This window comes from Cricetulus griseus, chromosome 5, assembly GCF_003668045.3.
Source record: "Cricetulus griseus strain 17A/GY chromosome 5, alternate assembly CriGri-PICRH-1.0, whole genome shotgun sequence".
In the NCBI taxonomy this organism is placed as follows: Eukaryota; Metazoa; Chordata; class Mammalia; order Rodentia; family Cricetidae; genus Cricetulus; species Cricetulus griseus.
The window spans coordinates 130,317,997-130,341,416 of record NC_048598.1 but is presented as its reverse complement, the minus strand read 5'-3'; the positions used below and the strand labels follow the sequence as shown (position 1 = coordinate 130,341,416).

The 23,420-nt window shown below is 43.4% G+C and overlaps 1 long non-coding RNA gene across 1 annotated transcript; it reads right to left on the bottom strand.

Annotated features, from left to right (window-relative positions):
- On the bottom strand, positions 1–5,677 carry LOC113836002. The gene is made up of 2 exons (XR_003485924.2): positions 4,870–5,677; positions 1–1,329 (listed from the first exon to the last, which is right to left on the bottom strand). It is a non-coding gene; the product is annotated as an uncharacterized LOC113836002 (long non-coding RNA).
- Between the last annotated feature and the right edge of the window lie 17,743 nt (positions 5,678–23,420).

The following is a 23,420-nucleotide window of genomic DNA, read 5'->3' as shown; positions in this document are numbered from 1 at the left end:
TTGAGTGCAGAGTATACTTTGTAATTAACAGTCTTTGTAGGGAAGAGAGGTATAAGTCACAGATAACTACAGGTATACATTTGCAGAGGATAGCAGGAATGAATGGTAGTATATGACTACCATTTCCCTGGCATCCTCCAGATCCCCCAGGCCCTTTTTTTTTTTTTTTTTTTTTATTTAATCTCTCTTCAAAAGGAATCAGGACTGTACCAGACACTGGTGACAACTGGCAAGAGGAGTGGCATAAGTTCTGTGATAACCGGCACCGAGGTTATGAGAGGTACTTTTTCTCAGAGGCAGAGGAGGGAGCGGGGTGGAGGTGGGGGTGGGCGCTGGACACGCCAGCCTTTCACTCCCTCCCATTTAATCCAATAGATCACTTAACTAAAAAGGAAAAGTGCTGTGCGCTTTGTACCAAGGAGCCTACCTGCTATTTGGATCCCTCGGTTAAGAGAACCAATTGTTATAAATGATAATTATTGGCTTGGATATATAAGGTTTCCCCAAATGGAACCTTTCACTGAAAACCACTAAAAGAGGTAAAATGACATGAATTTACAAACCACATAAACCAAATGATCCATTTTAAATCGCGCACAGAAAGGTTGGAGTTGTTCTGTAATATAAAACCTTTGCTGTCAATGCAAATCGCATGAAAAAGCAGAGATGCGTCGGGAATTTAAAGGAAACCCAACCACTCTAGTCTGTTTGCTGCTGCCCTGGCAGCTTCCGGGCTTAGTAGGGTGCCTCTGGAGGAGAGGCTCAGGGTGCCTCCACAGTGCTGGTAATGGCCAGGCACACAGGCGGTGCTCCGAAAGGCCAAGGCGACAACATATAGAGCTGCTGGGTCGACATAGGCCTTGAATCAAAATCCTGTATCTGGGTCCTACTTGTTTTCCTTCTGACTTGAAGCAAGATGACTTGAGGCTCCCAGCCGGGTTTCTTGGAGTTCCTTTATCATCAAAAAGGACTCCTACCCCTACCTACGGATTTGGAAGTCAAGGGCATCCTCAATAAACTAATGCCATCTCTATGCAGCAATGCGGAGACTCAGATCCGAGCCGAGCCGAGGCAACAATGTTCATCTTCTTCCTCTCCTTGGACGGAAGCCGCTGGTGCCCGGCGTCCTTGGGGAGCTAGGTTCAGATTCTGAGCAACACACGAAAACTGCCGCCCACCTGCCCAGTGCAGGACGCCGTTGACTGCGAAGACTGACTAGGCCAAGGGATCAGGAAGGAGATTTGCGGACCCAGGGAGGAGAAACTCAAAACCAGTCCATTAGTAAATGAGTTTTGTGTTGTCAAGGTTCTTTCCCATCCACTTGCTGTTCTGAAAAATAGATCACGTTTCGTTATCTTTAGTGGGAATCTGCAACGCGACACCGGATCCGCGAGGCCCCCGCCTCCCTCCCTCCCACCCATCCTCTCTGCCTCGTTCTGCCTCGCTGAGGGGAGCCGTCCAGGCCTCCTCGGCTTATTTCTGAACAATGAGGATTTGTCTGTAGCCCTAATGTATTTATGTATGGACGTAGGGGGTGGTGGTGGCTTTCTCCTGGAAGCGGGAAGAGTGGGGACAGAGGCTCCTGCTTCCGTAGTGCGAAAAGCCCAGGCTGGTCCAGGACGCCAGCCGACCACCGCCCCCTCCCACACCTGGACAAACAGAACCAGCTGGAATCCTAGTCCTGAAACCCTGTCCTCCGTCCACCGTGTAGCTCCAGAAAATGCCATCTCAGTCTCCATACTGTTCTGAGAAACACAGAGGCACAGATAGAATATGACACCTCCAAACACATACATCCTAGCTCTGCTCCCCACCAATCTGAGCTCCTGCCCCAGTCCCCTCCCCTCCTCATACTGAAAACACAGAGAAGGGAAAGAAAAGAGCTGCATGACCCCTGTGGTTGGGAGGTGTTGTGGTCTGTCTCTCAATGTGTCTCGGTCTCACTCTCACTCACTCAAAGAAAAATGGCTTATTTTGCCTGAACCTGTGCTGTCATTCATTCATTCACTCTTGCTGTCTCCGGTTCGCCTACCGCTACTCAGTGTCTACCTTTCTTCCCCGTCCCCAACTTTGCTTGCCTCTTCCTCTTACTTGAGCTGCACTGGGGGAAGCTCAGTCTAGGGACACCAATGGTCGAGTTTGAGCCATAAGCTCCCATTCAACATTAGGTGGCAATCACCTTTCTGGAAAATGAGGGGTCACAATCACTTCTTATGACTGTAGGCGACACTGGCCCCTTTCCCCGTAAACATTACATTGGAGCAACTTTTAAAAGGGAGAACTCCGGAGGTAGCTTATCTTCCATTGGATTTTCAATCAACTTTCCCCCTCCCTCTCTCTCAACTAACATACATCCTGAGTACCACATCTGTCTAAGCTAAGAAGAATTTCCTTTTGGGAGGTGAAAGCCTGCAGCTCCTCCTGTTCAGAGGAAAGTGCTAGTGACGGTAATGCAGGGTGACACTAAATAAACAGTTAGGGTGGACTGGAAAGATGGAGTTAATTATCCAGTGAGCTGCATTGCAGCCCAGACCATCAGGGGCTGATTTGTTTTGGCTCTTACTCCAAGGAAGGAGACAAGGCATTCTCTTCTGCACATCTCTTTGGGATCCTGATCATTCAAATCTCCAACAAACAAAACAAAAACCCGCTCTCTGGGCACCACTGCTTCAGTTATAACTCATTTTATTACTCTTCTACAGACTGAAAAAAAAATGTGCATTTTGTTACCCCACTGCCCCAAAGAGAAAAATGCAAGCACATTCCTATGAGAGAAAAATCAGGGTAGAGACCAATTCTACCCATTTATTTATTTAGAGTTCCAGTTGTAAGAAAAGCAGATATCTTGTGTCCCTCCACATCCCTTCACTTTGGACCTTTACAATTAATTTATAAATCTACATGGTTATTTTTTTAAAGAGTAAAATGTTATCCTGCCCTGTATACCTCTCTCTCTCTCTCTCTCTCTCTCTCTCTCTCTCTCTCTCTCTCTGAAATCAGACTTCGTGAAATTTTAGATGTAATTAGATTTATTGTTTGTGTGATTCCCTGACTATCCGGTTCCCTCAGGTAAGCCTGTACTTATATATAAATCCCAGTAACTTAAAACGTCTCCCTCCCCATTTTGCTCCCCCCCCACATTCTGATATTAATAATCCCCGGCTGCCCCTCTTTCCGGGTCATTACGGTACTGCTGGTCTCTAATCAATCCTAATGCGATGGCAATTGGAGTCCCTGATGACTGCGGCTCGGATTTCTTGTAATGGCTCTACCACATTTTCCTGGACCTCTTTCTTTAACCTGAGATGCCAGGGGGACGAGTCCCTTCTCTGCTGCTGATTACTTCAAGATGTGGGGGCTAGTTTGAACAGAAGGAGAAAGACGCGCACAGTGTGGCTGCCACAGCCTGCAGGGATGAACAGACGTCTGCACGCCCCGGCAAAAGCACCGCTCACTGTTCTTTCTTTCCGGAGTCATTGCCCAGGCCCAGTTCACCCTGGAGGACCGAAATGTAGACTCTTAGACTGTCTGTCTCTCCTACCCCCACCGCCCCTGGTGTGCAGAAATCTGGAGGCCTGTGGGCTTCTCCAGCTCTTGCCGAATCTCACCTGGGCAGCGCACTCCCAGTCTCCCGGGCCCCCAGCCAGGCCTACCGTTTACTGCTCTCACCTCTCAGAACCCTCTCCCTTTCCTCCGCTTCCTCCCCGGACTCAGTATGGTTTCCCAGAAGAGACCAGATTCTCCAATCCTGGTTCAGACCCTTGACCTCTCTAGTATGTCCTAGTATGGTCTGAAGTTCTCAACCTGCTACAGACTCAGAATCCGTTCTCAGCTTGGCCTGGTCTTGTCAGGACACGAGCCTTTCTCCCCCAGAGTTCTAAGGGTCCGTTTTAAGGTGTGGAGACCTTAACTTCTAGGAGCTAAGAACCAACTCTTCATTCTGGCTGGTGGAAAGGCAGAGTCAACAGCAGCAACTCCGTGCCAGGTCTCCCTCTCCCTAGCCTAAAGTTCCTCGACCTGTGCCCCCATCCCTTGTCCAGGCTCAGCCCCGAGGCGATCGACACGTTCGCCGCATTTGTATTCTTCCATTTCGCAGTCTAAAGCCATTTAGAGTAACTCGAGCCCAGGATAATTGCCACGTCTCTGCCGCGATACTTTTTAAAAACAGGGTAATGCCTCTGAATTGCGGAAGAAAGTGCTGCGAACAAATTGGGCTCTGAGCTGCCGGGATAGATGGCTTTGTTAGGAAGGGCCAGTGGTTTGTGACTCAATTAGTTCATTGCTGGGAGCCGCCTGTGTTCGACGACAGTGAGGTCACCTCCAGGCGAACTCCCCCTGTCGCTCCAGGGAGCGAGAAGGAGTTCCAGGGTGTGGGATCATTTTAGGCCTGTGCATCTGTGGGTGAATGCCCACGTCGTCGTAGGAAATCTGTTAGCTATTGTTTTTCTCCATTCCTACAAGAGCCGAGTTTTGGTTTTCACCGGCAGAACTGGGATGTTCTCTGTTTTTGATTGGGCCGCGCAGCATTTATTTGTCTGTAGCCCTCTGGCCAGTGGGGAAAAGAAATACTGGGCAGAAGGCACTGGGAAGGTATCCATTCACCCATACTTTTCTGGGAGTCTTACCCACCGGCCTGTACTTCGACTTTGCAACACCGTTGCAGTTCTTGGCAATGGCATCCTGGAAGCCAGCAGGGGTAAGGCTGCCTGGAAGCATAGTGAACCTCGAGGGACGCGTTTAGGACTTGGGAGAAGGCTGGAAGATTTTTTTTTTATCCACCTCCCCCCCCCCCCCGCAAGTTCCGCCACCCCCACCCATCACTCCACTTGCAGGCTGGGTCCCGGATTAGGTGCTCAGTTAGGTGCATACCCCGCACACCCCGAGTGTTTCCATCGGGACCCGCAGAGCCTGGCCTCACCGCAGACCCAGGCACCGCTGCTGTGCCGGGACGGCTCCGCCCAGTTGTGCAGACCGGGGTAGGGCGCTCTAGCCCGGTGGCCGCGGACCCCAACCCAGGCGGGCTCTCAGGCCGCTGCTCTCCCGAGTTGATGGGCAATTAGTAGTAGGGCGGATCGCAGTACCGGCTAGAAGAAGGAGGAGACTCAGAGCGGGAGGGCGGGGACCAGAGGGAGGCGCCCGGAGGTCAGCCGAGCAGGGAGGGGGCGCAGGCCGACAGACAGGCTGGCGGAGAGAGAGGGCGCTGTCTTCCTGGCAAAGCAGCCTTCGGCCTGCAGGAACCGAAACAAAAAAGGAACCGGGAGGGCCGGGCCGGGATTTGGAGGAGCAGGGACCAGAGTGGCAGAGCACATTCTCAGGCACGAACCGCGGGACCTGGGCGTGGGGGTCTTAGAAGGTAGAAGGGCTTCTTTAGCCTTCTAGCCCTTCCTCCCTTGGTCCCTTTCCTTCAGGTATAGCCCTCCCTAGCCTTCTCCCTCCCCAAATTGGAGGAGTCGGTGTAAGGAACTTTGCAGGCGAGTGAGGTGCTCCAGGCAACAAGGAATCCGGGTCCCTTTTCCTAGTGAAGGCTACGCACTCTGTGTCCTGGGACCTGCAAACAGAAAACCGCGGTTTCTCGAAGAACCTCAGCAAATGGTCTCACGAAGTTTGTCGGCTCCTTAACCCAGGAAGAACGAAGACAAGGAAAATTCTCTATTTTAATCCCGGGCAGTTGGCCGGGGAGCACTGAAAAAGATCAGAAACACCCCAAATCCAGCTTTTAATCACTCCCCGTCCAGATCCACAAATATGAAAATTATCTTATTGAGAAATTGTTATTCCTTTATCCCCAAAGTCCATGCCGCTCTAACACCTACCGAGGACAATGTGTACTTGTCTTCTCATAAGCATAATTAAACCAAGCAAAGCAGGACATCAGGATCCCAAACCAGATAGATCCCACTTAGTAGTGAGCTCTCTTGAAAGATCCTTCTAGGTGAGTGGATGTGACGGAACTCTTGGTTTGGGCATAGATACAGAACCCTTTGTCTCCAGTCAACTTTTTCACCGAGGAGACCTGACTCTTCCTTCGGCAGCCTCTCCAGCAGAATCCAGGTGGCCTTGTAGTTCCGCCTTTGGCTGGAGAGCTAATTCCCGGCAGTCACTGGGTGGGCCGCCGTCTGCTTGACTCTTCACATTGACAAACGCTTCTCTTGTGGGAACGTCTGTTTCTATTCATCCGATTTTCTAATTTCTTTGATCAGACTAAATATTTTCTTGGCAAACGGAAATTGACCGTGCCATGAATATGATAACAACCCGCTTGGAAAAGAGCTATTTTGTTTCCACGCAGGAGGAACAAGGGGGGAAATGGTGGGGGCTGGCTCTTAGAAATGCCTGTAACAGATTCCAGAACACACATTTTTTTTTCCCCCTCTGTGAAAACTGCCTCTTCCTCCCGGTATAGTGCCGTCCCTTTCTGCTCTCCCTTCACAGGTAAACACACACCTGGCCTTGTAAGAGTCTTTGAAACTCTTTATAAAAAAAAAAAAAAAAAAAAAAAAAAAAATAACTTCAATGGATGCCTCTGGAGAACTTCCCTTTAAAATGTAGATGAAAGGCAAGGTTAATACAATGTTCTCTTAATCCCTTGGCCTTCTGAGTCAAAATAAATATTTTCTTCTGTATGCGATTGTACATCCTTCATTTGGCTGTGGCTGTAAGCGAATCAGCTGGTAATAAAAGTGTTTTTGAGGCTGTGTATTAAATGCAGTTGTCTTGGAATCAACGGGGCGGGGGGGGGGGAGCCTTCCTTCACAGGCATGAGTTGGTGGCTTTCTGAAAAAGCTGCAAGAAAAAGACCTTTCACCTCTCATTAGTGATGCCATCAGTGCTCAGGCAGAGTGGGGCTGAGGTCATGTTACATATGGCACACAGTCTGCTCAGCACTTGAAACGTCAGCTTTGAAATTTTAGAGAGGGGAAAGGTCATCTTTAATAAGCTAAAGTCTGGGGTTCCCTTTGCCCTCGTTGCTTACTGGGTGGGTGTCCATATGCTTCAGACCCTCTGCTCAAGTTTTTTTTTTTTTTCTTTAAGTTTGAGTTTTAGGCTGATTTGGTTTCAGATTTTCATTTAAATCCTAATGTTTTCAGCTGTTAATACACAAAAGGCCTCTCACTTTTATAACAACTCTGTCATCTTCCCTTTTCTTTTTATGCAATCATAAAACTGTCCATTCTGAGTAATAGCTTTTTGGGAATCTAAGTTCCCAGGAGAAATGAAGTATATCTGTCCATCTGAATACATAGATCCAGACGTGTGGGCTATAGGGTTACTCCTCTGAGTGGGCAATTTAGCTTTCACTCCTGTGCACTGCTACATAATTTACTGAACTTTAAAACTTCCATGTCATGTGAAAGCTTTCATTTCTGAAAACTTCCTGAGTGCACCTAAAATGTTTCACGCCGGTTATTGGAATTTCACTTTATTTTTGCCATGTGGGAGAAATGCTCAAATTAGAATACACTGATTCCTCTACAAGGCATAGAACGAAGACTAACAGAAAGATGGTATGACGGCACATTCAGCACTGAGCAAAAGTGCTAACATCCTTCTTCCTCCAGAAGATATTAGGAACATTTGTGAGAGCTTAATCCTTAAATTTGTTCAAGTAGTGAAGTCAGTAGAACTCAGGCAACTGAACTATCCGCAGATCTCTTGTGGCCATTCTAAAGGTGGATAAAAATAGTTTTCTGTCATAAAACTCTGCAAGGGGGTTTTCAATGTGATTATTCAGTTTGCCCAGCTTCAGAAACTTCTCCACATGAGCCTACTGCCTGCAGCCCCTGGACACTGAGCTTGAGTCCCTCACTTACTTGTTATTTATAGTTGTCAGCTTCTTTATCCACTTATCTCTGTATGCCTGATTTGAGGTGTTTTTCCTGCCTCTCTTCCATAATAATTACCAATTTTGTTCATAAAATATACTTTAAAAAGAAGACAACAATGAGGGCAACCGACTCCAAACAAATATATCCAGTATTTCAGAAATCTTTCTTCCACTCTGCAATTGAAACCCCTGGAGTGGTCTTTAAGCTTCTTGAGCCAATAAAGAGTTGTTCCTTTACAAAGAATTTAACAATTGTAACATGTTGAGAGGATTGGGGTTTTCTTTATAATGATTTAGAATCTCAAAAAATCCTTACTGTTGAATAAGCAAAATCTTAAAAGAAGGGTTTGTGCATAGTAACAACTGAAACAAAGGCTGAGCCAAACAATTTCACAACCAAGAATGGCATCAAGTAAATAATTTATTTCTAATCACTCTCCTACATTAGGGTTTACTGCTAATGAGCTAGTGGACTTTGTGATACTTTAGCTAACCCAAAGCACTTGAGGCTTCGGGGACCCAAATGCTTTGGTAAGTTCAATCAATCTAGTCAATAAAAAGTGAAAATAAAGATGCACACGAGAGAGAGAGAGAGAGAGAGAGAGAGAGAGAGAGAGAGAGAGGAAGAATGCATGCGTATGTGATTTAGTAAATATGTGAATATATATGTATGCTTGGGAGAGAGATAATGTTGCTTGTTTTATTTAAATTTATTGAATTTTAAAATCTCCCTCTTCCCAAAACTCCCAGGATAATTTATGTCTCTCCAGTAACCCTGAAAAAACAAGGAGTGATTTATTTCAAACAACAGATTAATCAATGACAGGTTGATAACTCATTAAAGGCCTGTAAAAGGAATAATAATAATTTTCTTGTCTTACAGCATCCCTCACTGAAGAACCCTTCACGTTTTACAAGCCAGAGCCCATCCATCGTCTCAGATCTTTGGGGAGTGATATGTCTATTACAAAGGATGATTGCACATATTATTGGAACATGGCAGCACATGTCTGTAATCCTAGCATTTGGGAGACTAAGGCAGGAGCTTCAAGAGCTCCAGGCCAGCCTGGGCTACCTTGTCTAAGAAAATAAAAACATGGCAGTGCCTATGCACAATTTTTCCGTGGTGGTATAATTAAAAGGCAGTTTGGAGACAAGTGCTATGAATTCCAGAGCCTTCCCAATGCATGGATTCATATGTTGTAGTCTTGAGAATAAATCCAGAATCTCTCAAGTGCTAGCCAAGTGCTCTGCCACTAAACTATACTTCCAGCCCCCTCCTTGTTTAAAAAATAAAAATAAAAAAGCAGTTTTCCATACAGGAATAAATTATTAGTTTTTGCCTAATGTGCTCATGGCACAGTCCCTAGTACTAAAAACAAAAATAACAATAACAAAAAGTGAATCCTTATAAAATGCCTTTGTTCTGAAGGTAGGCTCTGTAATACAGGGTCAAGATACCTGAGACATTTCACAAATGTTTTTAAATTGCAAAAAAAAAAAAAAAAAAAAAAAAGAGGTAACATGAAGGAGAATGGCCCACTTAGTTCTTCCATTCTGTCAGGAAATTGCTATTGTCTTGGTGCAAATGTCATATGAGAGGAGACCAAGATTTTAGGGCTGTTAACCGTCCTATGGAGAAGTTATATCCATGACAAGATCTGGTCTATTTTTGAATTGCTTATTTGACTTATTGAAGAGCAATAAAATAATATAAAATAAGTTGTGAAAGTTCTACAAAATTAAGAATTGGGCAGTGCTTGCCGAACTTTGAGTAGGCAAATGCACTGATGAAAATGCAGTTTCTGGGGCCACCACTCTAGAGGTGGCCAGTTCCTTATCTTTAAAGAGGGGCCTGGACTCTTCACTTGAGCCAATGCTGAAGGCAACCTTGATGCAACTGGTTGGGGAGCAATATCTTGAGAAAAAAAATTCATTCTCCTAAAGTCAGAGCAAAATAAAAGGAAGGACCTTTCAAGGTCCTTCCTATTTTTTTGTTTGTTTTTGTAGACAGAATTTCTTTGTAGCTTTCCAGCTTGTCCTGGAGCTCTCTCTGTAGACCAGGCTGGCCTTGAACTCACAGAGACCCGCCTGCCTCTGCCTTCCAAATGAATACTGGGGTTAAGGGAGGGCACCACCACTGCTCAGCCCAAAGTTTTACTAACCTGGAACTTAATTTTTATTCACACCATTTTGAAGAAAATTATTAGGTTAGATTTTTGTGTGTGTGTGAATAGGAGACTGGGTTTCTGAATAATTCTGCAGAAATGAGAAGTTGAGCAGCTAATGATTATATTAGCTAGTCACTGTCCTCCATAAATGATTGTTATAGGGTGAGGGATGCTCTGGGATGAACCCTTGTGGAGCATGAGCTTAGGCACTGGCCTACAGCCTCAGCACCACAGCAGAACTAAATAAAAATAAATGACTGTTCTTGCTGAATGAGTTACTATGACTAACAACAGACCAGCAGCCACAAGAGACAAAATGTCTCTGAAGAAAATCTAAGCACCCATCACAAACACTAAAAGTCTCATTGTCCAAGGAACAGTGTTGTTTGATAAACATGAGCATAAAAGCTGAAGGTTTTTTTTTTTTTTTGAGTTTTGGTTTGGGGTTTCTTTGTTTGTTTGTTGTTTGTTTCTTTTGTTTGTAGAGACAGGGTCTCACTAAGTAGCTCTGGCTGTTCTGGAACTCACTATGTAGATTAGGCTGGCCTTGAACTCCCAGAGATCCACCTGCCTCTCAGATACTAGGATTAAAGGCGTGTGGGACCATGCCTCACAAAGCCAAAGGTTTTTTGGGTTGTTTTAATACATCTTTCTGTTGTGTCTGAGTACTGTAGCAGAGCATAACTCAGTTGGACTTGTCTTCTACGTATGCAAGAAATAGAGATGTTCTGGAAGGCTACTGTATGACAAAAGGAGTCGTAGATAGGATCTTCGAGGAAGGTAGATGTCATCACACTGCATGTAGCAGCCCTTTGTTACTTTTAAATGTTTATAAATGAATTTTAAATTATTATTTTTACTCGCGCGCGGGCGCGCGCGCGCGTGTGTGTGTGTGTGTGTGTGTGTGTGTGTGTGTGTGTGTGTGTGCATGTGTGTCTATGTGTATGTATGTGTGTGTTTTACTGAAAACAGATCTTAGGGTTCTCAAATGCTAGGCAGGAATTCTACCACTGAGATAAGTCTTTTTTGTTGTTGTTATTTTTGTTTTTCAAGACAGGGTTTTCTGTAGCTTTGGAGACTGTTCTGGAACTCACGCTCTAGACCAGGCTGACCTGGAACTCACAAGAGATTTGCCTGCCTCTGCCTTCCGAGTGCTGGGATTAAAGGCATGCGCCACCACTGCCTGAAACCTTTTTTTTTTTTTTTTTTTTCTTAAGACATGGTCCTTACTAAAAAGTCTGGTTTGGCTTGGACTCCTGATCTTCCAGCTCAATGGGGCCTATGCTGGGGTTGCAGGGATACGTCAGCCTAATGGCGTACACCTGCCAATCTTAGGAGAATCTCTAAAATAAAATTCTCAGTTCTGTTTAAAGCACTACCATGGGACAGAGAGACAGTTCATTGATTAAGAGCCCCGAGAGCTCTTAACAAAAATCCTTAGCTCGATTCCCAGCACCCACATGCTGGCTCACAACCACCTGTAACTCCAGGTCCAGGGATCCAAAGCCCTCTTCTGACTCCTCAGGCACCAGGCATGCGGGTGGTGCACAGACGTATGTGCAGGCAAAACACCCAAAGGCATAAAATAAAATAAAAAGTAAACACTATTATGTTGAAGAACTCATTACTTCATATCTGTCTTGTATGCTTCCAGACTCACCAAGACAAGAAAGATATACCTAGTGACAGCCATTCACAGCCATCTCTGAGCCTCCAGAAACTAGACAAGATGTGAGAAGAGCATGCCGGGGCTCCTCCAATTACCTGTTGGTGAACTAGAAAGTCGGGATGAACACCTCTAGCTAAACTGTTCTCTCAAGTTCCCATTTTAGGTATTTCTACTGTTTGCCCACTGCCTATTAGGCTGGAAGCTCACTATAGGAAAAGTAAATATTGTCATTTCAAATAAAGAACTGTTTATTATATAACAGAACAGAGGCTGCCTTCTATTTTTGAGTCTCTGGTGAGTTAATTGGGGACAGTAGGCAAAGCAGCTGCCCAGGAGACAGTGTTTTCCAGCAGCCACAGTCTTTAATACTGACTGAGTTCATGTTTGTGAAATGGTAATTGCGTTCCTCTTTTCACTAAATGCTCGCTTGGCTTCTGCTGGAGTTTAGCAAACTTGCTACCTTTGTGACTCCGTGGCAAGGGCAAACCAGAAACCAAAACAGATCAAACCCAGCCTGAAGCCTACTGACTGTGGACGGGAGTCAGCAGGATTCTTCTTAATGAAAGAAGAAAGGGAGTTGGGGGTACAGGTCATTACTAGAACACTTGCTTAGCATGCCGGAAGAAGACCCGAGTCCAATCCTTGGCAACATAAACAAGAAAAGGGAGAGAGCAAAACAAACAAGCAGACTGGGAAGATGTCTCAGTAGGTAAAAATACTTGTTTTGCCAGCATGAAGAACGGAGTTTAAATCTCTGGTATCCACATACAAGCCATGCACTGCTGAGTGCATCTGCAGCCGCAGTGCTAAAGGACAAAGACAGTGGGCTTCCTAGAAGCTATTGACTAGACAATCTAACCAAACCGGTGAGTCCTAGGTTCAGTGAGAAATCCTACCCCAAAAAGTAAGTCGGCGGGGGAGGGGGGGGCTCTGGAGAGATGGCTCAGCAGTTAACAACCTTGGCTGCTCTTCCAGAGGTCCTGAGTTCAATTCCCAGCAACTACATGGTGGCTAACAACCATCCATAAAGAAATCGGGTGCCCTCTTCTCATGTGTAGGCATATATGCAAGCAGAACACTGTATACACGATAAATAAATCAATCTTAATTTTAAAAAAAAGTAAGGTGGGAAGCATTAGAGGGAGACACCTACAGATAAGGGTCCTGTGTTCCAGTGTACGGCCCTACATTCATGCATGTATGAAGAGCTGGACTTAGTTGATTATTAAAAATAGACATGAGCCGGGCATTGGTGGCACACGCCTTTAATCCCAGCACTCGGGAGGCAGAGGCAGGCGGATCTCTGTGAGTTCGAGCCCAGCCTGGTCTCCAGAGAGAGTGCCAGGATAGGCTCCAAAGCTACACAGAGAAACCCTGTCTCAAAAAACCAAAAAAAAAAAAAAAAAAAAAAAAAAAAAAAAAAAAAAAAATAGACATGAAGTTGAGAGCAGAGCGTGCTGGAGTTATGTGGGGGCATTCAGAGGAGGGAAATGGGGGTATACATGATATTTTGTTGTTATACATGTCTAAAAATTTCAAGAATAAGGAAAAACACTTTTAATTGTTAAGAGAGTAGATCTTAAATGTTCTCAACATACACAGATAATTAAGTGTAGTAGATATGTTAAATTACTTGTAGTAATTGCTTAATAATGTGTATGTATAGCAGTATATCATATTGCATAGTATAATTTTGCAACTAAAGCTCAACACAGTTAGTGAAAAGACTGTGAAGACCTTGAGTAGACATGTTTTTTGAGATTTGTTTTTAAATACATTTGTTTAGTTCATGTATGCCACAGTGCTTGTATGGATGTCTGGAGTCCATTCTCTCTTCTTATCATGTGAGTTCCTGGGCTTGAACTTGTGTCATTAGGCTTGGCTGAAAACATATTTACCAACTGAGCAATCTCACTGGATCCATACTTCTAGATTTCATAGATACTATCAAGCAATTTCCCAAAGTTACACCAATTGTACAGACTTCCCTTGCTCCACGATTCCCATTTTGGTACTTTCAGTCTTTTAAAATTCAGACTTTCTCATGGATATCCAATGTTATCAGTAGTTTGAATTCATTTCCCTAGTGAATAATGACATGACTTCTTTTCTTTTTCTTTTTTTGTTTTTGTGAAACAAAGTCTTGTTTGGTTTTTTGAGACAGGATTTCTCTGTATAACAGTCCTGGCTGTTCTAGAACTCTTTTTATAGATCAGGCTGGCCTCAAATTCACAGAGATCTGCCTGCCTCTGCCTCCTGAGTGGTAGGATTAAGGTATGCACCAGTACTGCCTAGAAACAAAGTCTTCTTGTATAGTCCTGGCGGCCTAGAACTCTCTTTGTATGCCAGGCTGGCTTTGAACTTATATAGATCTGCCTGTCTCTGCCCCTCAAGTACTGTGATTAAAGGTGTGTGTCAACAGATCTTGCTCAACATGACTTCACAGGCATAATGGTCATTTGGATACTAACCATTATGTAGTACTTACTCATGTTTTGCGACCATTCTTTTAAAATTGTGGGTATCTTAGTCAATGTTCTATTGCTGTGAAGAGACATCATAACCATGACAATTCTTTTATTTCTTTATTTATTTGATTTTTTGAGATAGGGTTTTCTTTGTGTAACAGCTCCAGCTGTCCTGGAACTAGCTCTGTAGACCAGGCTGGCCTCAAATTCACAAAGATCCACCTGCCTCTGCCTCCCAAGTGCTAGGATTAAAGGCATGCACCACCACTGCCCAGGCCATGACAACTCGTGTGTAAAGGAAAGCATTTAATTAGGGACTGGCTTACAGTTTCAGAGGTTTAATCCATTATCAGCACGGCAGGAAACATGGTGGAAGCATGATGGCCCAAAGGCAGATTTAGTAGTGCTGGAGGAGCTGAGAGTTCTACATCAGGGTCCTCAGGCAACAGGAAGAAGAGAGACGCTGGGCTTGGCATGGGCTTCTGAAACCTTAAAGCCCACCCCCAATGACACCCTGCCTTTGCCTCCCGAGTGCTGAGATTAAAGGCGAGCGCCACCAATGCCCGGCTAACGGCCAAGTTTTTGTTTCCAAGATTTCCCTCTGCTGTATGTGTACTGTCTGTATCACGGATGATTCCAACTTCATTATTTCCTTTCTCCACTTCAAATTTTGTTTGCTCTTCTTTTCATACTTTCATGAGATGAAACCTTGTCTCACGTGTTCAGTAACTAAAGGTCATGGATTTCCTTCCAAGCACCTTTCGCTTTGGCTACCGTATGCCATAAATATCCACCAAGTCAAGTTACTTAATCGCGTTAAACTTTATTGTCTTCCCTTTGATAATTGTTGAAGGACGTACATTAAAACTTCCAATAAAGGTTGTGAATTTGCTCACTACTCCCTCTGACCCTATGGATTTTGTTTTAATTATTTATTGAGGATTTTCTGAGATTTTACTTACTTTCATTTTATGGGTATGGGTGTTTTCCCTTCATGCGTCTGTGTAGCCTGTGCACACAATGGAGTTCAGAAGAGGATACGGGATCCTCTGGGATCAGAGTTAGAGATGGTGGGTAGCTGCCATGTGGGTGCTAGGAATAGAATCTATGTCCTCTGGAAGAGCAGCTTAACTGCTGAACCATCACTACAGCCTCTAGTTATGTATTGAGAGACAGTCTCATTATGTAGCCACTGACTGGCCTGAAACTCAATCTGTTGACCAGGCTGGCTTCTGATTCTTAGAGATCTTCCTGACTCTGCCCGCTGAGTACTGGGATCAAATGTGTGTGCCACTACATCCATCAACTTTATACATTTTAAATTTATAGTATTATGTCCATATTAATTTAGAATTCTTAAGTTCTTACCATCGAAACCAACACTCTATGTTGGAACCTGGCGTTATGCTGACCCCGCCCCCTGACAATGGGTGGGACCAGCATATCAGCATTCAGGCAGATACTTAGGCAGCTCAAAGGGCCTTGTGTTTCGTGACGTTACGAGTTCCAGGGCTGCATAAAGACTCAGTACACTTGTGCAAGTTTCCCCTTTTAAGCGAGCACCTCCACATGCTCTCTCTCTCCCCCTACCCCCTTTGCTTCTTCGCTTTCCCTTCAATAAACTCCACATGGGTTTGTTGAGTCTCGTGGCTTGTGTTTCCATCTACCGGTAACTGAAATAGAACAACACTCTATGTCAAGTCTTCCCTCATCTGAATGTACATGTGCTGTACAAATACACTATGACTGATGTTTTCGTACTGACCCCTTGTAGTTCTCTAAAATTATCCATGTCTTTGCTTCAAGAATGCTTCTGCCGAATAAAGTGTAAGTTAGTCTTAGATATAAAATTCCGAAATAAACTGGGTGGTGGTGGTGCACGCCTTTAATCCTAGCATACAGGAAGCAGAGGTAGGAGGATCTCTGTGAGTTCAGGGCCAGCCTGATCTACAAAGTGAGTTCCAGGACAGTCAGAGCTGTCACACAGTAAAAACCTGTTTTGAAAAAAAAAAACCCTGAAATATATTTTTAAAATTCGCTTTTTGATATAACCTAGTGGAAGTGGAAGTGGATTTTACTTTTGTTTGTTTGTTTGTTTGTTTCTACTTCATCCCTACATATGGAGATGAGGAGCCACCAAAGGACCTGGCTTTAAGGCTCAAAGGCTGGCCCCAGTAATCTACCTCTACCAGCAGGGCTTAAGTCCCCCAAGTTCTACAACCTTCCCAAACAGTACCACCATCTAGAGTCACTTGTTCAAACATACGAGCCTGTGGGTGTCCATTTCACTTCCCAGTCATGACAATCTTCATCTGATTTTTATTTTGTTTTGTACATTGGTGTACATGTGTATCTATGTGAGTGTGTTGGATCCCCTGGAGCTGGAGTTTTAGACAGTTGTGAGCAACCATGTGGGTGCTGGGAATTGAACTTGGGTCCTCTAGAAGAGCAGCCAGTGTCCTTAACCACTGAGCCATCTCTCTAGCCATTGATCTGATTTTAATTATTCTTTTAGTATCATTACAAAATGTTTTATCTAAAATATTAAATCCTTCCGCTCAGGAATAAAGCAATTTTCTTTTCTCAGGTCATGTCAAGTGTGCAAGAAGTTATATGTTATCCCTACAAAATGTGCATTTCCCTGAAATCCTAGCATGCAGTTTTGTTCAGGAATGAGGTCTTTACATAGAGATTTAAGATAGCTAGAGAGGAGACTATACTGGATTATTGTGGTCCCTAAATCTAATGGGAGACAGAAGAGGACACAGCAGGATAGAAAAGGCATCCAAGTGAAGACGACTGCCCACACTGTCGAGGGATTCTGAGAATTGACAGAGCTATGGGAAACAGGTGGAGTGGTGTAGAGATTGCTGCCTGTAGAGAAGCCAGTCAACGAACCCCTTCCTTCTCTCAGGACTCAGCTTCTGAAATAAAGCAAAATACCTTATTGTTTCAGGCCTCCCAGTTGCTGGCAACCTGTGGCAGTCATAGCAACTCAATACAAAGCCAGGCGTTGGTGGCCCACACCTTTAATCCCAGCACTTGGGAGGCAGAGGCAGGCAGATCTCTGTGAGTTTGAGGCCAGCTTGGTCTACAGAGTGAGTGGACAGCCTCCAAAGCTACAGAGAAACCCTGTCTCTAAAAACAGACAAACAAACAAAAAAACTAAACAAACAAGTAACTCAATACAAAGAACCCTGGGAAAGTTTTAGAATTTATTAGCATAAATGTAGAATTTTAAAGTTAAATTTATTTCTAACCTGGAGTAGCTTTTATTGTTATTGTGAAAAAAAATCTTTGAGGGTTTTAAAATTAAAGTTGTTTGTATTTTTGAGACAGGGTCTCTTACATAGCCCTGGCTGCCTGGAGTTTACCCTGTAGTCCACTCTAGACTTGAACATCCAAGGGCTAAAGGACTCCATTTGTCCTGACAGACTCCATTAGTCCTGATGGCACACACCCACCTTTATAGTGTGATGACTGGAAACAGGATATGATGGTCCACACTTGCAAGCTTGGCAGTTGAAAGATTGAAGCAGAGGATTATTAATCCAGTCCAAAATGGACTTAGTAGAAAACTCTGACTTAAATAAGCAAGCAAGCAAAAAACAGAAACAAACAACAGCTATATCGAACAGCAACAAAGCCAAACAAGAGGTCAAGTGGGGAAGATGTATTTCTTAGGAAACCCAGTGGCTTTTGAATTGTAAATTGGTTGGTTTGTTATGCCTTATGCTGGGGATCAAGCTAGAGCCTCAGAACTTATGATCACATATCCTAGGTGAGTGCTCTACCACAGAGTGACACCCCCAGTCCTCATGTTTTTGTCTGATGATTAAGTCAATAACGGTAGATGTCTGCAATTATCAGTAAGTGTGATTAGCCACATTTAATGAGTGAATTTGGTAAAGCAGTGTGATGGAATCAGGCAGCAGCACGATAGGGTGAACCAGCTTCCTCCAAACATATTGCAGATCACTGAAATTCAGCTAAAGAGTGAACAAATGAGTGTTTCTGTCCATTTAACTGTGGCCCACTCTCTATCAGCTGTGAAGAGAGAAGGAGAGGCTTGAAGAGAGAAAGGCTCTACCGACTGTAACCACCACAGTAAGGATGTAGATGGTGTTACAAGAGTCCAACTTTCAGTTTAGGATCCACTGAAAAATCTCTGTTAAGATGAGCTTATCAGGAACTGGAGATTGGCTCATTGGTTCAGAGCACTGGTTGGTCTTGCAGAGAAGATCTGGGTTCATTTGCCAGCACCTACATGGTGGTTCACAACCATCCATAACTCCAGTTCCAGGAGATCTGATCCCCTCTTTTGACTTTTATGGGCACCAGGCAAGCACATTATGCAAACTCTCTCTCTCTCTCTCTCTCTCTCTCTCTCTCTCTCTCTCTCTCTCTCTCTTGCTCTCTCTCTCTCCCACAAAACACTTATATACATAAGATAAAAATAAACAAAAACTTTAAAAGAACAGCATAATCATGGAAGGAGACCGTGTCTGTAGAAAAGAAAATTGGAAAATTTGGAGTTTCACATGATGTTTGGGACTGTGTTCACTGCATTTCTTGCTCTCCCTTCATTGTAGAGTTCTTATCCACTTCAAAGGCTTTCCTGAGTGCTGACAGGGAAGAAAGTTCTGCCAGATTGGAACCCTCAAAATAGATCAAGATTTTCAACATATCCCAAGCACTGTTAGACTAGATGCAGAGAAAGCTCAACCACATCACAGTGTTGATGGGATCCCTCACTTCCTTCCCTTTTAGCAGAATAGCTGCCATTCCCAGACACAGGTCAGTTGTTTAGTCTTAACAAATGTAGAAGTAATCAAAATACAGGGTGCTCAGCTTATCCAGTGTCCCATCTGTGTCTCAGCTGCAATGCTTAATTCTCATTTCCTCTTTTCAATTGACGTCTTTACTTCATCAGGGAGGCCTGATGGGCCTTTCCAGGGGATGCTGCTACTTCCTTATTCCTCAATAAGGTCTGGAATCCCATTTGGAAAGAGAAATTACATTGGACTTGATCAATAACCTCAAAGAACTAAAAGACGAGAATTACCTGTTATCTGGCTTTAAAATGTGCTCCATGTCTCAGATATGTATCCTTGTGTTAACTTAGGGTCACTATTTATTTAATTAGCTATTGTTAAGATCTAAAATGGATTTAAATGCAAAAAGAATCAATACTTGAGCTAAATGTTTAACTATCAGGACACTAATAAGAGATTGGGTCTTCTCAATTGAATTATTCTTTGCTTTATATGTTTTAAAAGGATGGGGATATTCAAAAGAGATGAAAAGTTGTCGATTTTCTGTCCTACCCTGTCCTTCAGTCGTTCAGTCCTAAATAAATACACAGAGGTTTATATTAATTATAAACTGTGTGGCCTATTGCTCAGGCTTATTAGTAACAAACTCTCACAACTTAAATCAACCCATAATTCTTATCTATGCTTAGCCACATGGCTTGGTACCTTTTCTCAGTAAAGCATTCTTCTCTTGCTTCCTCTGCATCTGGCTGGCAACTCCTCTCTGCCTTCCTCTTCCCGGAATTCTCCTAGTCTGGTGGCCCTGTCTGTAGTTTCTGCCTGGCTATTAGTCAATCAGTGTTTTATTAAACCAATATAAATGACAAATCTTTACAGTGTACAAAAGCATTATCCCACATCAAAAACTATTGTTTTATTTTATTTATTTACTTTTGGTTTTATTTTCTTCATTTACTATGCAGGGTCTCACTATGTGGCCCTGGTTATCCTGGAACTCACTATGTTTTAGACCAGACCGGCCTCAAAATCAGAGATCCATTTGCTTCTGCCTTCCACGTACTGGAACTAAAGGCATAGTTCACCATACCTGGCAACATTTATTATTTTAAATGACTATGTAAGTTTCTTTCAATAGCCATAGACACGCAGTGTCTCTGGTAAGAAGGCTTACTGGTGATACTAGATAGTAAGTGGTCTTGACATGCAATTCTTTTTTTTTATTTGAGACAAAGCTTCAAGTTGTCCATGTTGACCTCAAACTGCTATGTAGCCAAGATAAGGTTTGAATTCCTGGTCCTGTCTCAGTATCCCAAGTGCTGGAATTCTAAGAGTATGCCACCACATCCAGCATAGTATTCCAATTAGGGACATATAATAATAATAATTGCAGCATGTTTTAAGACAGGGTTTCACTGTGTGCCCGTTTGGATGATGTGGACCTCATTATATAGACCAGGCTTGCATGAACTCCCAGAGATTAACCTGCTTTTTCCTCATAAGTGCTGGCATGAAAGGTGTGTGCTATCATACCTGGTAATAGATGATATATTTTGTCTCTTTGTTTGCACATACTAGATGCTTGTTACTATTATTTTATTTTTGTCATTTAATTTTTATAACAGAACATGAAAAAAGGTGAGAAGTAACTAAAAAAGAATCTGCCTCCTACCAAGTCACAAGTGGGCTGAAGGTCAGCTCTACAGAGGACAGATTTAAATCCTATAACCAGTATGCTATATTTAAACACACATATATGCACATACACACATAGACACACATGTGCATGCACACACAGACACTCACACATGTACACACATGCACATACACAGGGCCTTGCTTGTGCTAATAATTACAGTACACTGAGTCACATCCATTTCCAGAACAATGTGAGATAATTTGAGTCTTAATAAATCTTTAAAACACAGAATGCCCAAAAGTATGATGTCTTAGTTACTTTCCACGACCAAGGGAATTTATAGAAGAGTTTATTGGGAGCTGAGCAGTGGTGGCGCATGCCTTTAATCCCAGTACTCGGGAGGCAGAGGCAGGAGGATCTCTGTGAGTTAGAGACCAGATTGGTCTACAAGAGTTAGTTCCAGGACAGGCACCAAAGCCACAGAGAAACCCTGCCTTGAACTCCCCCCCAAAAAAAAAATCATTGGGGCTCACATTTCCAAAGGGTACATCCCTTCCAATAAGTCCACAACTCGTAATCCTTCACAAATAGTTCCACCAGCTGGAGACCAAGTATTCAAATATGTGAGCCTTATGGAGACCATTCTTGTTCAACTCACTATAGATGATATATTTGGATTTTGGAGTCTGTCAATTATTTAGCTATAACAGTTTGCCTGTTTCACTCTATTGTTAGATTTGATGCCACCATAACCAAAAATATTTACTAAATTTGATCCTACAAGTTTAATGGTAGAACTCACAAAACACTTTTAATGTGTTCAAACCTCTTTTAGGTTCTCTACCTGAGAACTTTAAGGTGTGTACAATCATAGACTATAGCACAATTTAGAACTCTGAATTCTGGGAAAGCTAAACTTAACTTCGTGGGGTGGGCTTCCATGTGTATGGTGTGTGCTTGAAGAGCTATAAGAGTTAGGTATATTGAATGGCTCTTCAACCCAAATATACGTAAACACTGTCACTGCTTTAAAAATATCAATATTCTCTGGGCTTTTTGTTCTTTAGAATCACTGGAGAAGTGGTCATAGTCATGCAAATGTATGTACACACCCTGGGCTCTAGTGGAAAGTGGCAGAGCAGAATCTTTTGTTGAGTCTACAAAAGCCACTTTTGTTCTTGTTTTTGTTTTTGTTTTTGTTTTTGTTTTTCAAGACAGGGTTTCTCTGTGTAGCTTTGGAGCCTATCCTGGCACTCTCTCTGGAGACCATGCTGGGCTCGAACTCACAGAGATCCGTCTGCCTCTGCCTTCCAAGTGCTGGGATTAAAAGCGTGCACCACCAATGCCCGGCTTTTTAGTTTTAGTTTTTCTTTTTCTTTTTCTTTTTCTTTTTTGCGAGGCTGTAGTGGTGCACGCCTTTAATCCCAGCATTCGGGAGGCAGAGGCAGGTGGATCTCTGTGATTTCAAGACCAGCCTGGTCTACAAGAGCTAATTTCAGGACAGCCTCCAAAGCCACAGAGAAACCCTGTCTCGAAAAACAAAACAAAACAAAAAGCAAAACAAAACAACAACAACAACAACAAAACCCCCCAGTATTTCAAAAAAGCAAAAAACAAAACAAAACAAAACAAAAGAACAAAAGCCACTATTATCAATAGTTCTTGGTTTACAGAGATGGACCCTGGAGAGAGAAGATAGTGAAATGAGTGAGTTTGTACAAATACCAGAAAAACGAGCTAACCAACCAAAACAAAACAAAACAAAACCAACAACAGCAAAGCACAACACAACACAAAACAAACTTTTTCCGTGATTCCATATTATTAAAGTATCTGTAAAGGACCGAGACCATCTTGCCTGAGGAAAGGGTGTCTGTGGCCCCATGTAGAGTTACCCCAAGGTGAGGGAATGTGACCTGAGTATATAATGGAGGCTGGGTTTCCCCTCTAGATTTTGTCACCTAGGCATGGAGAATGTGCCTTAAGAGCTGATGCTTGAGCTTGACAGGGGTAAAAGAATTCCACCAGTGTCCAATCCTGCAGCAGTGTTCTAGGTTGTATGAAACGTTTGAAGGCATGGCTCATCCATTCTTCCTTTAACAACTTTGAGAAGAAACAAGCTGGGGCTGGAAGGACGGTTCAGTGGTTAAAAGCACTGGCTGCTCTTCTAGAGGACTTGGGTTCAATGCCCAGCATTTACAAATTCAGTCTGTAACTGCCTTCCTGACCATCCTCTGGCCTCTTGGGGCACCAGGCACAGACGTGGTGTACATACATACAAGCAAAACACCCAGACACATAAAAGCAAATTTTTTTCAAAGATTTTTTTTAAAGCTATGTATGCTGGCACACACTTTTAATCACAGCATTTGGGAGGCAGAAGCAGGAAGCTCTCTGAGTTTGAGTTTACCCTGGTCTACATTGCAAGTTCCAGCCCCTAAGGCTACATAGCAAGACCTTGTCTCCAACAAAGAAGAGGTAAATCTTTTAAACTTTAAGGAGGAGCAATATTTTAATAAAAGCTCCAACAGTTCCCAAGTATTCTAATCACCTCCAGTTTCCAGGTTCAACAATGAAAGATATGTTTTGAGTTAAATTTTTACTTTAGGTGAATATTTGAGGGTATCTTAATAATACTGAAATACATGTTTGAAACATATGTATGTTTTTGATATATTTGGAAGCTCAGGAAGCACCGTTTCCAGCCCTTGTGCTCTGAAAAGGTGTTTTTGTAGAAGTGTTTGGGCTAAAAGAGTCGGGCCCAGTGAGAGCATGCACAAGTCCCGGCTTCAGGCAGGCCTCAGTGCAGCAGAAAGAACCACCAAGACTGTGCTATGGAATAGGCTGAGGCAGGAGAATGGAGAGCGAGAAGCCAG